Below are 15,152 nucleotides of genomic sequence, written 5' to 3' on the forward strand. Positions count from 1 at the left end.
TTCAAATAGAGATCTCAAAGAGTCACACAAAATGAGTCATCATGCTAGATTTGCTGACATGATTCCAGTCCTGTGGTTGTCACCTTGGGTTCAGCATTCCAAGAGTACTAAATTAGATATAACAAAACCAGATAGAACTGAAGGATCATCTTAAACACACACTGAAAATAGAAAATAAAGTTAGCAGCAATATTTTGACCTCAAAATATTGCTGCTTTTTCTTTCTTCTATGAATCATTTGTAGAAGAAAAAAGTGTTAGATAAAAGAAAGAAGTAATTTATATTTATGCAGAGACAGATAATAGATGATGCATGTAAGAAAACATCAGGTAATGGCTATTTAAAATTTGTTTCCATTCTTGTTATCCCATTTTTCTCCCTTTTCAGTTGATCCTCCTTTGTTTGCAGGTACACAAAAACTCCACTTAACTAGAGAATATTTTTATCTCCTATCCCCAGCTACAATCCAGTCAGTTACATGTCCCAGAAAAAAAAAAAGTACCAATACAGTTGTCTTTCATTAAGAATAAAGTCTGCCCAAAACATTGAATCTGTGGAAATACTGGCCCCAAAGCAACCACACAATAGACACAATTTACTCTTCTCAGTTACATCAAGAGATAACAATGAAGTAGTTGACACCTTCCCTCTCTTCAAATCAATATCCAGTAAGTAGACATTAAATTGGAAAAGTCAGCAGAACAACTCAGCCACCACTGACAATGTAACTAGTGTCCATCTCATCAACTTGTACATAATTCACATAAGCAAGAAGTACATCTTTACAACCCTCAGGCTTTGACAACTCTGCAAAAAGAAATACAAACCAGGTTCTTGGCTGTACAGTGGAAGCAGAAGGTCTGCAAATTCCATCTTTCACCTTTTGTTTGTGTTCCCTAATTGAATGAGTATAGATAGCTATAAAAGGGGAGAAGAGCTTGATCAAGTCACTAGGCCTTCAGTTCAGTCAATTAGAGGGCCGGAGTACTCTGTGGAGCTAGAGAAGCAGGGTCAGTAGGCTGAGGGAGTCCCTAGGACATTCTGAATCTCTCACTTTTTCAGTTACTTGAATCAAGCATTTCTGTGGGGAACATGTAGCTCATGCTATATAATGCAGAGGCTCATGTTATGTGAATCAGGGACAGTTGAAACTGAAACACTGAATAAAACAGATTTCTGTCAATCATCTTTTCTGAGACCCTGTCTACACTTACCTCTGGGATTCGGCGGCAGTCAACGGGAGTTACACAAGCTACGCAAAAAACTTGCGTAAATCCCATTGACTTCTCTGCTCCTCTTCTGCATGCCGTCTTCACTGCACTGCGCCACTTGCGAAGGTGGTCTTAGTACGTCGATTTCTGGATCAACTGAGCGGGTCTTCACTGACCGCCCAGTCGATCAGAGAAATCGATCTGATGGTGGTGACTTTGCCGCCATCAGTGTAGCCATATCCTGAGTGATTACTGAACGCCACAGTTCCCTGAGACGACGACATCACCTGAAAAGTTAGGCTAATCTAATATATGACAGGTTGAGTGTCAAATTTGAAAGTTAATTTTCTCTGTTTGTACAATACCTCGCAAAATGGGGCCTCCTTCATGTGCTACCATAAATAAATATTAAATAATAATAGCCACTGCTTGGATGATACAATATGACATCTTCTGTAGCCCAGCTACGCAACAGTTAGAAAATGATACTATAGTATACTATTCTCTCTTGACATAGTGGGGCATTTGATCGTCACGAGGAAATTAAAAAGGCTACCTGAGATTCAAAATAATCTGCCACGCTCCCTACATTTTTGATAATGTGCTAATCTCAGTTTCCCACAATGTTAAATTTGGGGTTGTTATACTTCCAGCTTCTGGCTGTTTCATCTGACTTCACAGAGAGGTCCAGGGAGTCACACCAAAATGAGTCATCCTGTTAGGTTTGCTGACATGATTCCAGTTCCTGTGACTGACTCCTTGGATTTAGAGTTTCAGGAGTTTGGGTAAGAGCACTTCTGGAAACAACAGTAATATCAATACAGTTACAGTGAGCTTGGATAAACTTTGTCCTGGAAATAATTTGAATGAGCTGAATTCCAAAAGAATAATACACAAATGATCAAGTTTCATGGCCATTATCAGACCTTCAGCTGTGTTAAAAAAATCCTTTAACCTACAAAAAGTCATCCTGTTTGCATAAGGGATACTTTGCACATCTAGCAGACCATTCCCAACAATTTCAGATTATCTTGATCAAGAGTTTGTTTCTTTGCCCTCCTCTTTTCTGGTACATCTTGTTTGCCTGTACATTTTATCTTGAAACCAATCAGCACTAACAAGTTCCTTACATTTGTTGTATAGAATCTAATATCTTCTGTCAGCTGTGGGATGTCCCAAACAAAGACTGCATATACAAACAGTAGACTAATGCTGATATTTACCTGCCAAACTGATGATAAACATGCAATTTATGAACTCCGATGCAGGAAGTGTCTTTTGTTTTTTTGTTTGTACAACACATAACATAATGGAGAGCTGTTCTAGGAGGGGCACTGTTAGGAGTTACCACAATACAAAATAAAATAATTAATAGTCAATATTTCTCTTTATTGCTGTCCCATCACAGATCTTGATGGTATATTGCCATGTGTTCTAAAAATGTAATAAAAATGAAAATCCGGTAAAATGAAAATACAGAAATAAAACAAACCAGAATCATCTTCTTTGGCCTCAAGAATTATATTATGGAAATTACACCACTGAAATAAACAAGAGAAGACAATTATAATAATTTGAAAATCCTCATCACTTATCTATTCTTGACAGTAAGTAAACATAATGAAAGCCAGCACATAACATGAATTTTTTTTAAAATCACAATCTCCCTTTTCTAGGTTTTTACAGAAATTTAATAAAAAATTTCCCTGAATGGCCTCAGGAAAGTGGAGGATGAGTAATGTATGTGTATTTATGGTTAGAAATAAAAACCTCTAACTTTTATTTATTTTTCTTATTCTGACTCAATATACAAATGTAAGGTTATTTCTTCAATGGAACATAGCATATCTGCTATGTATTGGTCTGGCTATTTTCTTATACATTTAAATTAAACATCTTAAAATGATTGACTTCCAAATAAAGTCAGTGGATAGGAATAGTTGGTCATTTGATGCATTAGCCACAAACTTTATTTTGAATATCCATATAACAAAATGACATTAATTGCTTTCAGACAACACAGAGAAACAATTAAATTAAGGTAAGCAGTCATGGTAGATAGGCAAATCAGCTAAGCAGCAGATTCTACTTTAATTACAAACTTTGGTCATGAAAGACTGATTAGAAAGAATTTTTTCCCCATTTGGGAATCAGGACAAGATTAATACACTTAAGAGTTCGTGTGTGCTTGTCAACCCAGAAAAACTATCACACACTAATGTTTTTCTACAAATTGAAGTGGAACTTTTCTCTTTTCTCAACCACAACATAGGTAGATGTTAACATTTCTCTTGGCCACAGGCTAGTTGTGTGGAAAATAGTGACAACGGTCAGAAAGAATTTGTGCTGAAGTGTATATATGATCATCTGTAGTTTTATATAGTTAATGTTAAAAAATAACCTTTCCAAGGACCTGAGTATTCTTCCATTGGCCTGTGCTTAAATAGCCTGAGTGAGTCACTCAGTCTTCTGAGGGTGATTTACCCCAGGAAAGAAAATGATGGAGTCTAGTGATGGGCTAAATGCTGTTTTCAAGAATTTTTTCTATATTGCTACAACATGGAAAAATCAGCAGGATATTTGGCACAACAAGCCTCAGAGATCAGCAGGAATGCAATCACTCATACTTTGAGTGAATGTGTTCTTTGGGTCATACAATGGCTGGTGATGCACTTCATAGACATTTTACTCTGAATGTTGGATTGCATGTCTCTGGAGTAGAACCTAGCAAATGGAGATGCTCTGAACACTCAGAATGCAAAGCAAAGTTTTTCAGTTTCCTTTACCAATGTCCCTAAAATATATCTCCCTTTTCAGTGGGGACTGGTCACTGTTTAGAGGAAATGCTTGATTGGACCAGTAGGGGATAGGCAATTTCATCTGACTTCACACACAGGTCCTGAGAGTCACACCAAAATGAGTCATGAGGAAGAGACGGACAGGGTCCTTCCACCTTCTCCTCACCCAGAACACATGTAGACATCATGCCTGGGCAGGAAGAAGCGGCAAAACGGGGGTGGAGAGATTTCTCACCTTTACCAGCCACCCATTAGCTAGGCAAGGAGGGTTGATTGTCTTACACAAGCCCTCCTCCCCCGTCCCCCCCAGCTTGCTGCATATGAAGACCTCAGGGTGATGCAGCAGCCATTCTACTGCCCTCTATCCCCCCACACATCCCTGCCCTACAATGGAGATATAGGACAAGGTAATGGGGGGAGTGGAGGTGTTCACCTTCCTAATAGCATCCTGGACCCCAGTTTTAAGTTAATAAAGAATAGGTAGAGAAATTTAAAAGCTGTAAAAGTATAAGCAGAGTTTGTAATTTCATTGCAATTGCAGGTTTAAGGTTTAAAGGGCCCTGCTCCCAGAGGTAAATGTGTAAGAGACCCAGGAGGTAACAGGTGGACTCAGTCTGGAGAAAGAAAAGAGACCTTAAATCTTTGCAGATTGAGGGATCCTTCATGAGTATTTTTGTTCCTCTTCAAGATGGGAGGGCAAGTGGATTCAAAAGTAGGCTGAATCCTAAGGGCAAAGAGCCAACCTTGAATATTGGTTACTTAGCAAGAGCCCTGGAATTCTGGGTATTTTGAAGAGGCTAATACACCACCTCATTCTAGAAGTTAATGAAGCTGCAGCTTTTGTCTGTGTTTCATTCTCCTGCATGTCCCAATCAATTGGCATGTTAACTATAGGACAGGAAAACTGCGGTGTGACTGGAATTAGAGCAGCAAAGTACTCCAGAGTTCGGTAGTGGAATATGTCGTCTCTAAACCACAAGACTTCCCTGTTCTCTCCAACTCTGACTTGCTCTTACAGAGCTGTACAGAAGAAGAGAGAAGATATAAAATCTAAGCTAAGCTGGTATAAAAATGGACTTACACAAGTACTACTTTCCTAATAACAGTGACTTTTTCCACCCATGCTGCCTGCTGTGGCAGGACCGCTAAGCCCAAGTGCTCCTGGAGATACCAAATTATTAGGTTGTGCTTGAAAGCCAGTACAGTAATATCTCTGCCTTTTCATTGGAACTCCTCTGTAGTCTATGTCACAAGTAACTCTCCAACTGACAGAATAATGTGTAGCAGCAGGCAGGCTTAGCTTTTGCTAAGGTCTTGATAGAATTGAAAATTCAATATTATCTGTGTTACAATGGATGTCATAGGGGTTTAAGTTCTACTACCCCTTATGTGAACCCATACTGTGATTCATCCCTCCTCCCCCTTCCCCAATTCATTATTTATCATGTCATTCATAAGTACATTGCATAGCAATCAAGCCCACATCCTCTCAAGCACTAGAACCCTGCAAATCAATAAGTCCCTTTCCCCCTCACAAACAAATTCTTACAAAGAATTACATACAAAGCTTTTCTCTCTAGAAGAAGTGGTTATATAACTATGTAGAGCCAGGATCTGTCCTATAAATACTCTGGATTACATATCCCAGAAGCTTCTGAAATTTAACCATTAGTTGTGTGTAGTTTATATTTCCCCCTTTCTCCCCCACAAAGAGCAGAGAACATTTTTTCTCTTTTGGTTACTTATTTTCAAATTAAAGAACAGAGTAAACAAAGAGTGAAGAAACAGTCTGGGTCACTCATTCTGTAATATTGTGCATTTGAACTGGAACACAGAATGGCATTTTCCTGGGCAGAGTCTTCTATATTGAAGGTGTAGTCCACAGAAAACAAATCAACTTTCCCTTCCAATTGTATAGCGAAATTCACCACATAATGCTCAGACATCAAGACGGCATCCTGATATGGTACTATGGCAAGCATCACAATAAAAATATCAAGGTAGGCAAGACGACAGGATGGAGAGGCACATCCAAATAAATAAATAAATAAATAAATAAATAAAATGACATGCTTTGCTCTTGTCTGAATAAGAGCTTTTGCAGGCAGAGATGGATTAAGATGTATTGGGGCCCTGGGCACAAAGAGCATTTGGGTCCCACACACCTCGGGGGCTTAGGAGCACTGGAACCAGGAGGGCCAGGGGGCCATTCTGCCCCCCCCCCACACACACACACTTTTAAAAGTGGGCAGCCCTTGCCAGTGGCAGCAGCCTCTTCCTGATGTGGGGGAGTCTGAGGTGGGCCAGAAGCCTGAACTGGGCCATGCTAAGAGCCAACCAGGGAGCCCAGGATGCTGTGGGGAGCCCAGGACCTTCCACCTGCCCTGGGCAGTGTGACCCAAGGGGTAGGAACACGGTCCAGGGGCTGCTCTCGGGCAAGCTGGAAAAAAAGAAAGCAGTTCACCCACCTCTAGTTATCAGTTCTATCTGTGGTTCTTCTGCAAAAGATGCTTTGAGTTACTTTTTATTGTCTCATCTGTTTCTGTGCAGGCTGAAATAGTACAGAATCAAACAGCAGTTTACCACATTATCATTCTTTTCAGTAATGGACTCATGCATATATTTTTGTCTTTCATGGAGTCTTTTAATGGTCTGTCAACAAAGAGGAACTCCGAAATACATAGCTATGTGCTACCATCCTCACATAATTTGTTTGTACATGATAAAATTTTAACTGTGGTGAGGGATTCCATGCTTCGATAAAGACATATGGAAAATTTGCTCTTAAGACACTGACTGCATATCGTTTAAAATGGTTAACAATAAAATAAAGCAAGAGTCTGTATCTCTTCTCATGTACACCGGCAACTCCATGAATTGTGGTGCAAGTGAGAAGAGAATCAGGCAGAATAGTAGAACTGGTCAGAAATATGGAATTTCCTTACCACGGGAAATTCTGAAATTGTTTGTTTTTGTTCTGAGTCTGAATGAAAAGTCAGAACTTCCAAATTTTCTGTGGAAAAGAAAATTAAAAAACAAAATGAGCTCCAGACACATCAAAACATTTTGTTTCAATATGTCAAAACATTACTTTATCATAATAAAAAATGTATATTATATTAAAAATAATATTTTAATATAATACTATGGAGAATGTGGAAGATATCTATTATTTTGTATGCATATTTTTTGTACCTCAGTTTACCAGCTTGATATTATTCTGGTTGACGGTATGGAGTTAAATCAAAAGAGGCTGAAAGGGGAGGAGAAAGGAGGAAGTGAAACTATAATAGAGACAAGGTATCTTCAGGGCTAATACCGAAGAATCTTAAGATAACAATGGGTGAGCTAGTCAATTGGAAATGCCTAACCTGGCAAGCAACAGCAGATAACAGGCCTATTTGTTCAAGGCAAGAGCCTGATATCAAAAGAACAAGTTTAAACTGTTAAAAACCACCTAGAGGAAGAAGAGAAGAGACAGAGAAGAAGCTTCAGAAGGAGAGTCTGTCATTTCCTTCCCAGAGAGAGGTGGAACCTGCAGCAGGACTGTGGAAATAAGTCAGGGACTCTCCAGGATGTGTCTGGACAATAGGGCTCATCTAAGCTTTGAGAGAGATGATTTGCTGTAGGCAGGACCCAGGCATGCAGACCTGTTGGGGTTTTAATCTTTCCTCCATGCTTGCTATGTACCTTTGGGAGAATGGTCAACACGTCAACAAGAGACACTGTAACAGGGTGGCAGTTTACTGAGCACCACCACATTGCTAGAGCTCACATTGCGTGCACCCAGCTCCTGCTAGCCCCCTCTGGCAGGCCCTTTAAGAACTCCACACAGTTTTTCTTTTAGCTAACAGCACCCTCACCCCCGGCTGACTGAAGAGCAGAAGGGGTTCAAATAATCCTCAGAGAATCCCCAAAATAAAGTCCTTAATCATAACACAAAAGTTCATACTCACCAATGGTTCTTCTGCCATACATCACACATATCTCAGTCTGCTCCATACAAAACCACTAGTCCCAGCCCTTTCCAGCAGGAGCTCAGCCCTCTGACCCCAGCTTCCTTCTCCTATTAGACAGGCCCTGCAGCTTCCTGCTGCTCTTGATAAGGAATCACCTGATCCAATCCACGTGTGCCTCTTTAGTAATCAGGATTGGCTGGCCTCACCCTCCAGACCTCACCGAGCAAGCCACCCTGTTACAATTATTCTGACTAGCCGCTGATCACAGGCTCCTGGAGAAGAGTGTCTTGCAGGTACCAACTGCCGCCTGGCCTGTTGTGGTAACACAATTGGAAACAGGGGAGCTGCCACCCCAAGATCTGGTTTTAGAGTAGAAGAACTGCAGCATTCCACCTGGAGATAAAAGATACTGAAACCTGGCACCTAAGGAGGGCATTCATGAAGGACTGCAAGGGGGTATGCAGCATTGCTCACCCTTGCAACTGTGTCAGGAGAGTGGGAAGTAGGGGTATTGTAACCTGGTGATCCAGTCTAAAGTGGGGTGAACCATTGAGTTCCCTGCTGGGAAGAGAGCAGGTATAGCCTGGCACCTGGAAAAAATGCTCACAGAAGAGACTGGAGGAAAGATCACAGGTGCAGCTTGCCAATGAGCCATTACAAATACAAAAGTCAAAATGAAACATTTTGACCCTATGGAAATGGAATTTTTGACATTATTGAAATGAAACAAGAAAGTGAAAATGATTTGTTTTAGCACTTCCTCTAGAAAATTTCATCAAAATAGATATGTCCCCACAAAATGTTTCCATTTTGCATTTTCTGACATTTTCTGTTTAGTTGAAAAGTTTTCAGCCAGCCCTACAGATTTGTGATAATACCGAGCTCTTTTTATTAGTATTATTATAAAATGTTTGTCAGTCAGAGTGCTTTATAAGGAAGGCTAAATATATTCCCACTTTACATCAGGGGAAAACAAGACACAGCGAGAACAAATGATGTGCCCAAAGGCACTGTGTGACTCAGTGGCCACATGAGAATAGAATACACAAAGCTGTTGCCAGTCCCATGCCCTATGTACTAGACAATGCTGCCACAGAAAGGCAGCCTCCATCACGGGATTTATTTTGTTTCATAATTCAAGCAAAGTAAGTGCCTCTCTGTGGTCTGCTTGTACTATTAATCTTAGCACTCCGGATATGATAAAGGCAGCTATGTTCAAGTTCCTCATAATGGCCCTGTCCCAAAGCCCACTGAAGTCAATGGAAGGAGTCTCATTGATTTCAGTGGGCTTTGAATCAGGTCCTATATGTTTCACTGCAGACTCTTGCATAATATGGCAAAGGAATTCACTATGGATCATCAAAATAAATACCAGTTACCATACAAAGAGAGGAAAATAGAATTCTAGACTGTGCTCCATCCCAAGGTCCACAAGGGAACTCAGACATAGGAATGATGACATTTTTTCCTTGAGTTAGACACAAAAATATACTTTTTCAAGAAGCTGACAAAAGACATGCTTCGCTGCTATTATGGTCTTGAGTCTGCGGCAGTGGTGATACTGGAGAACTCAGGAGGTCTGGTTTCATTTCCCAGATCTACCGTGGACTTAATAAGTGACTTTGTACAAGTCTCTAGTGCTCAAATCCACAAAGGGACTTAGGTTCCTAAACCTCAGATTTAGGTGCCCAAGTTCCAGTTTTAGGCACCTGTGTGATCCACAAAACCCCAGCTTGGCTGCTGTCAAACCTTTTAGATCCCTAAACTCACTCAGTGTCCAAAGTTTTTGCTGTAAAAATTCCCTAGGCACCTAAATTTCTGCTTGTGGGCATGTGCATTGCTGCCTCACTCTAAGCACCCAGAAACATGAACCCCAGTGCAAGCCCCAAACCAGGGAAAGTAGGCATTCCCTTTCCTATCTGGGTGGGGCCTGATCCAATAAGCATGTTTTGAGCATGCCTACTGGATCAGGCCCCTTTTAAGATCCCAGAGAGGAAGCAGTGCATCTCTTCTCAGTTTTAGCCCAGTGATTAGAGCACTCCCTTGGGCTGCAGGAGATTCAGGTTCAATTCCCTCCTCTATCTGATGGGGAGACAGGATTTGAACAGGGGTCTCCCACCTCTGAGAAAAGTTGTCTAACCAGTAGGCTACTAGCTAATGCTTGTTTCAAGCACCCCTCTTGAAACTGTTCCACTTTGGAATAACTACATCAATTCCCAGTACTTAAGGCACTCAAGCTGAGAGCCCCAGCTTCCAGTCCCCCTGCTCCAGTGACTATTTACCATCACCATCACCTCCTCTTCTGGCTTTCATTGTAACAGCAGTTTAGGTGCCTAAAATGCCTAACTCCAGGGAAGGGGCTTTCAGCTGTGGATTGCAAGTGGAGATAGGTGCCTCCCTGCAGCCCGGACTAAAGCCATATCTATTTTGCCCTGCAGTTCAGACTACAGGAGTATAAATAGCAGTGTGCACCAAAGCACTGCACTGTAACCTCACTGTGTGGATGCTGTGGCCACAAATGAAAAGGTTCCTAGTCTGCATTAGTGTAATCCTTTTTGAAGAGGATTACACTAATGCGAATTAGGAACCTTTTAGTTCACTCTTGCAGAATCCACCTGGGGGAGTCAGAGCACAGCACTTTGGTGAGTATTGCTGTTCACAGCAGAGCAACATGAACAAACTATTAGGCACCTAACTTCATGAGAGGGGTGGGGCTTAAGACACACCCTTCTCATTGACATCTCCCACTGGCTGGTTTAGGCAGCTCCCCACCCCTAGTGTGCTATATTTTTTTGGATCCCGTTGTTTGTGCCAGGCTCTCTCTATTCACTGTATAGGGAGCCCAAACAGCTAACTCAGGGTTTGTGGATCCCAGTGTTGTTCCACTGATTTTTCAGGTGCCTAAAAGTTAGGTATTGCAACTCCTAAGTCTCTTTGTGGATCTGGCCCCATGTACCTGAGTTCACCATTGATAAAATGAGGATAATACATTTTTTCTCATATTCTATGTTTTTAAAAATTTGTTACCCTTTTGAGCGAGAGACTGTTTCTTACTATGTATTTGTACAGCACCTAGCACAATGGGACCACAGCCTCGTCTGGGGCCTCTAGGTACTACCATCTATGTAATAAATAGTAAAATTTAAAGGTAGCCATCTTGTGCCCATTACTTGAGTGATAGTGTCAAATTAAATATTTTGTTCCTTTAGAAAGAATACTCAAAATGCTGTCAGGATCCATGGGATATCTGTTTATCTGATTCACAGATTTTATTTGCACCAGTCAAATTGGCTAAGATATTACTTCCAGAAAATTCAAGTTTGTTTTTAAAGGACTGTAAGAATATAGCAATGCCATAGCTTGGTTGCCATGTAAACAATTTTTCTAGCACAGCCCAGTTTTAGCACCCCACATGGAAGAAAGTAAGTTTGTACATTAGAGATTAAAAAAACCTCACTGCATTAAAGTACCAAAGCCATGGGGAGCTCTGTTAAAATCAATTTGCTATTTGTAGCTGCTTTAGGACATACAGTCTTCCACTTTGACTACTCACTAAGGAAAGGCAGATATGCCATTACTAGAGTCATCAGGGACTATTAGATACTGCAGTGTCATCAGTATATGAACATTTTAAACTGTGAATAGTCAACCTAAGGGCAGCACATAGATAATGCAGAGATGCCAAAACGGAGTCCAGAGAAACTCAACATCGACTGGTAAAGATCATATATACTACTTCTTCTTTCGTATGGGAATAGTGGAACAGTGAAAGCAATGCTGTGACTACAGTTGGATCTTAAGGTCTCTTATCCAGGCCAGAGCAGAGGGAGTAGCCATGTTAATGGTTGAAACACCTCCAGAACGAGCATAGATTGGGCAACCAGCTGTGACATGTCCGACAGTTTGCACCTTGCCACAGTCACAGTTTGGCAATTCCCTCACTTTCCATCTATGGAGTAAGTATGTGCATCTTCCATGTAAAGTGCAGATATGGTTAAGAGCTGTCCATATGCGCTGGAGGAGGAGAAGCCCGGCCCTTGCACAGCTGGTCATCATTTAGATTTTTGTTTAGTACGTCAGCAGCTTCAGACCATCTTCTGTGAATCTCCTTATCTTTCTCAAGGAGGGCTATGGCAAGATACCAGAAAGGTTTTCTTGATTTTTGTTGGTGGTGAGCGGGGTGTTCTAGGTCACGGTGCAGTAGCAGTGAAGTATTTGCCATGATCTTTATGTACTCCCTGACTGTCACAGCTTCTCATCAGATATTTGCTGTTGTGATGTTAGTCAGTACCGATAGCCATGGAAGTGTCGTCGATGTAAGGGTGTGCTAATTATGTGAAGAACGGCATTCATTTCAGTGTCCACTAAAACAGTATATGAGCTTCCAATCCAAACTGGGGCACAGTATTCCATTGTAGAATGGACCAGGGCTAGTGTCGCTATTCGGAGTGTGCGGGTGTCGCTTCCCCAAGATGCTCCTGCAAGCTTCTGTATGATGTTGACCCTAGCCTTCATTTTCCTTTTGGTTTTGTTCAAGGTGGTGATGGAAGCTGAGCATTTAGTCCAAGGTTATCTCCAGGTACCAGATTATGATCATGCATCAACAGTGACCCCCAGAAATTCATGTTTAATGTCTTCTTGGCCTGAGTATTATTCAAATGGAAAGCTGATGTTTGAGGCATTTGGCTTTAACTTCTATGTCTTGAAATAGGTTTCTAATTCTTTTAGGGACTATTCTAGAACCTTTTCTGCTGAGGGAGCCTGAGTAGCCAGTGTGATGTCATCCACGTACATGAACTTGCAGGAGGATGTTGGTGGAATATTGCTGGTAAATAAGTTGAAAAGTGCTGGAGCTAGAACAGACCCTTGTGGGAGTTCATTGCTCAATCTTCACAGGCCGCTGCTTGGTGATTTTTTTTTATAATAAGCCACCTATGCTGAGAAAATGGAAGTGCATGGAGAAAATACGCAATCCTAGATCTGCGTGAAAAAATGGCATTGAAAGATCAAGAACTCTCCTCTGTCTATGTTGGTTAAATTTCTGGATTCATTGGACCACCCCTTTTGCATTCTCATGACCTCATGACATGTTCTTATGACATTCTTGATTTCTGGTCAGTGAATTCCTTTCACTTTGTGCAATCCAAGATTAATCCCATTGCACAAAGTATGTCCAATGAGCATAGTACTGGACCTTCTAAAATACCTGATTGCCTCATTAATTAATACCATTATTGTTGGCCTCAATTTGTTTCAGGTAGGATTGTGTGTAGGTAAATAATGAGATTTATTAATTAGAAAATATACTCCAATGACAGTGAGAAAAAACTCTTTTCTGTATCTCACAAAAGCATTGACAAGAAACGGAGGAAAGAAAGAAAATTATAATTCAATTATTTTCAAAATTCTAATCCCATAAGGATCTACTTTGGTGACCTTACTGCATTATTTTGAAAATCCTGGACAAAACAGTCTCAACATTGAGAATGGGCACCAGTTCAAAAACAGATTATGATTTCTTGTCATCTCTATAATGTTCTTTATGTGAATTATTACCCAGCATAGTAATTTCTACCAAATGCATAGGGAAGACTGATATAGCTCCTTTCTAAATAAACAACACAGCACATTAAAAAAGAAAAAGCAAACAAACAAAACTCTACTTTTATCAATATATGAAACAGCAACAACTTTTGCCATCCTGGGTAGAAGTAGTGTTTGCATTTTGGGGAAGAGTCCTCCTACATTCCAACAACAAACAGTTTTTTCAGGCAGAAACACTCATTTAGTAACACAATTTGCTTTTGCTCCTCAGACAGGAAAAAGAGGGCTTCCTGTTTCCGCAAAACTCAAATGTCACGATAGTTGTAGCAAAAGGCATTGTTAGCTGACCACCCTCAATCAAATCCATAAAAACAGAATCATCAAAATACCAGTGTCTGTGAGCAGTTATTCATAGAGCCAGTACTGGTAGTTTGTGCCTATCACCAATCCTTCAGCCATTTAAGCATACGGGTGATATAACTCAGATGAGTAGATCCACTGAAGTCAATGGGACTACTCACATAAGTAAAGTTATGGACGTGCTTAAGCATTTGTAGAACTGGAGGTACAGTGAAATTCAGCTCCGCCGATGGCAGTGGAATCTTGCTGTTGACTTCAGTAGTGCCAGGATTTCACATATAGTATATAAGTGCCTGATCCAAAGTCCAATGAAATCAATGGAAGACTTCAGTAGGTTTTGGATCAGGCCCTATGTGCATTTCACACACCTATATCCTTTCCTCCTATGGATACCCTGGCAGCAATCAAACTGCTTATTGTTTTACAGCACTGTCCCTTATTCCATTCGCAGCATGTGACCTCTCCAGTTAATTTAAAAAAAAAAGGGGGGAATGTCCTCCATAGTCAGGTTTACCAATCAATCACTGTAAAATCACTTTGGACAAAACCCCAATGTTTAACAGCAATAATAATCATACATCCTGCATTGCTTCTATGTTAATGTCTGTACAATATTCTAAATGAAAATAAAATGAAATACTTTCATAACACTTGAGTTATTATTGTCAACATCGTTGCCACTATACCCATAGCTGATCTTTTAAAAAATATAGTCACAGAATGTCCAGTAGATGGAGTATTATGTGTAACACAAAGGAGGGTCTTGAACTGGGAAGTGTGGGTGGGATGGAGTCAGCCACTGAGAGAGGAAACAAGTGGCTGGCTATTGACACTACAGATCAATGGCAGGAGCATACCAGATTTCCATTCTCTTTCTTCACTTACACCTGCAGAAAGAGCACATGCATCACCTTGAAATTCAATATTCTTCTCAAGGCCTTGAAGTCATCTTTGATTTTATTGACTCCCTATTTACTCATGTCATTTGTTTCTTCTTGGATGAAAACTCGTGGAAATTCACCAGCATTTTTCAAGAGACACTCTATCCTTATTGCCTTCATCCTTTGACCTGGCACTCAAGAAGCAGTATATAATTTCTTCTCTGTATTGCAAGTTCCTCTGACAGATTCTTCATTATGGAATCAAAGTTCTAGGGTCCTTACCCATCTGTATGGTTAATTTATGACTTAGAGAAATGTGATGAGCTGGCTGGAATGATGTAATGGAGCAACGTGTACAGCACGGGTGACTCTGTGATAATGGAGAGAGAGGTATTATGA

The 15,152-nt window shown here is 40.6% G+C and overlaps 1 long non-coding RNA gene across 2 annotated transcripts; it reads right to left on the reverse strand.

Moving 5' to 3' along the window:
- Positions 1-2,579: 2,579 nt before the first annotated feature.
- On the reverse strand, positions 2,580-8,103 carry LOC137155377 (uncharacterized). Of its 2 annotated transcripts, none has more exons than XR_010920447.1 (3): positions 7,966-8,103; positions 6,478-6,560; positions 2,580-2,752 (listed from the first exon to the last, which is right to left on the reverse strand). It is a non-coding gene; the product is annotated as an uncharacterized lncRNA (long non-coding RNA). The 2 variants fall into 2 exon arrangements; XR_010920446.1 differs by lacking the exon at positions 2,580-2,752 and adding an exon at positions 4,899-5,978.
- Between the last annotated feature and the right edge of the window lie 7,049 nt (positions 8,104-15,152).

The sequence above is a fragment of the Emydura macquarii genome, unplaced genomic scaffold (genome assembly GCF_026122565.2).
Source record: "Emydura macquarii macquarii isolate MOO-44397 ecotype Brisbane River unplaced genomic scaffold, CSIRO-AGI_Emac_v2 contig_1353, whole genome shotgun sequence".
NCBI classification, from domain to species: Eukaryota; Metazoa; Chordata; order Testudines; family Chelidae; genus Emydura; species Emydura macquarii.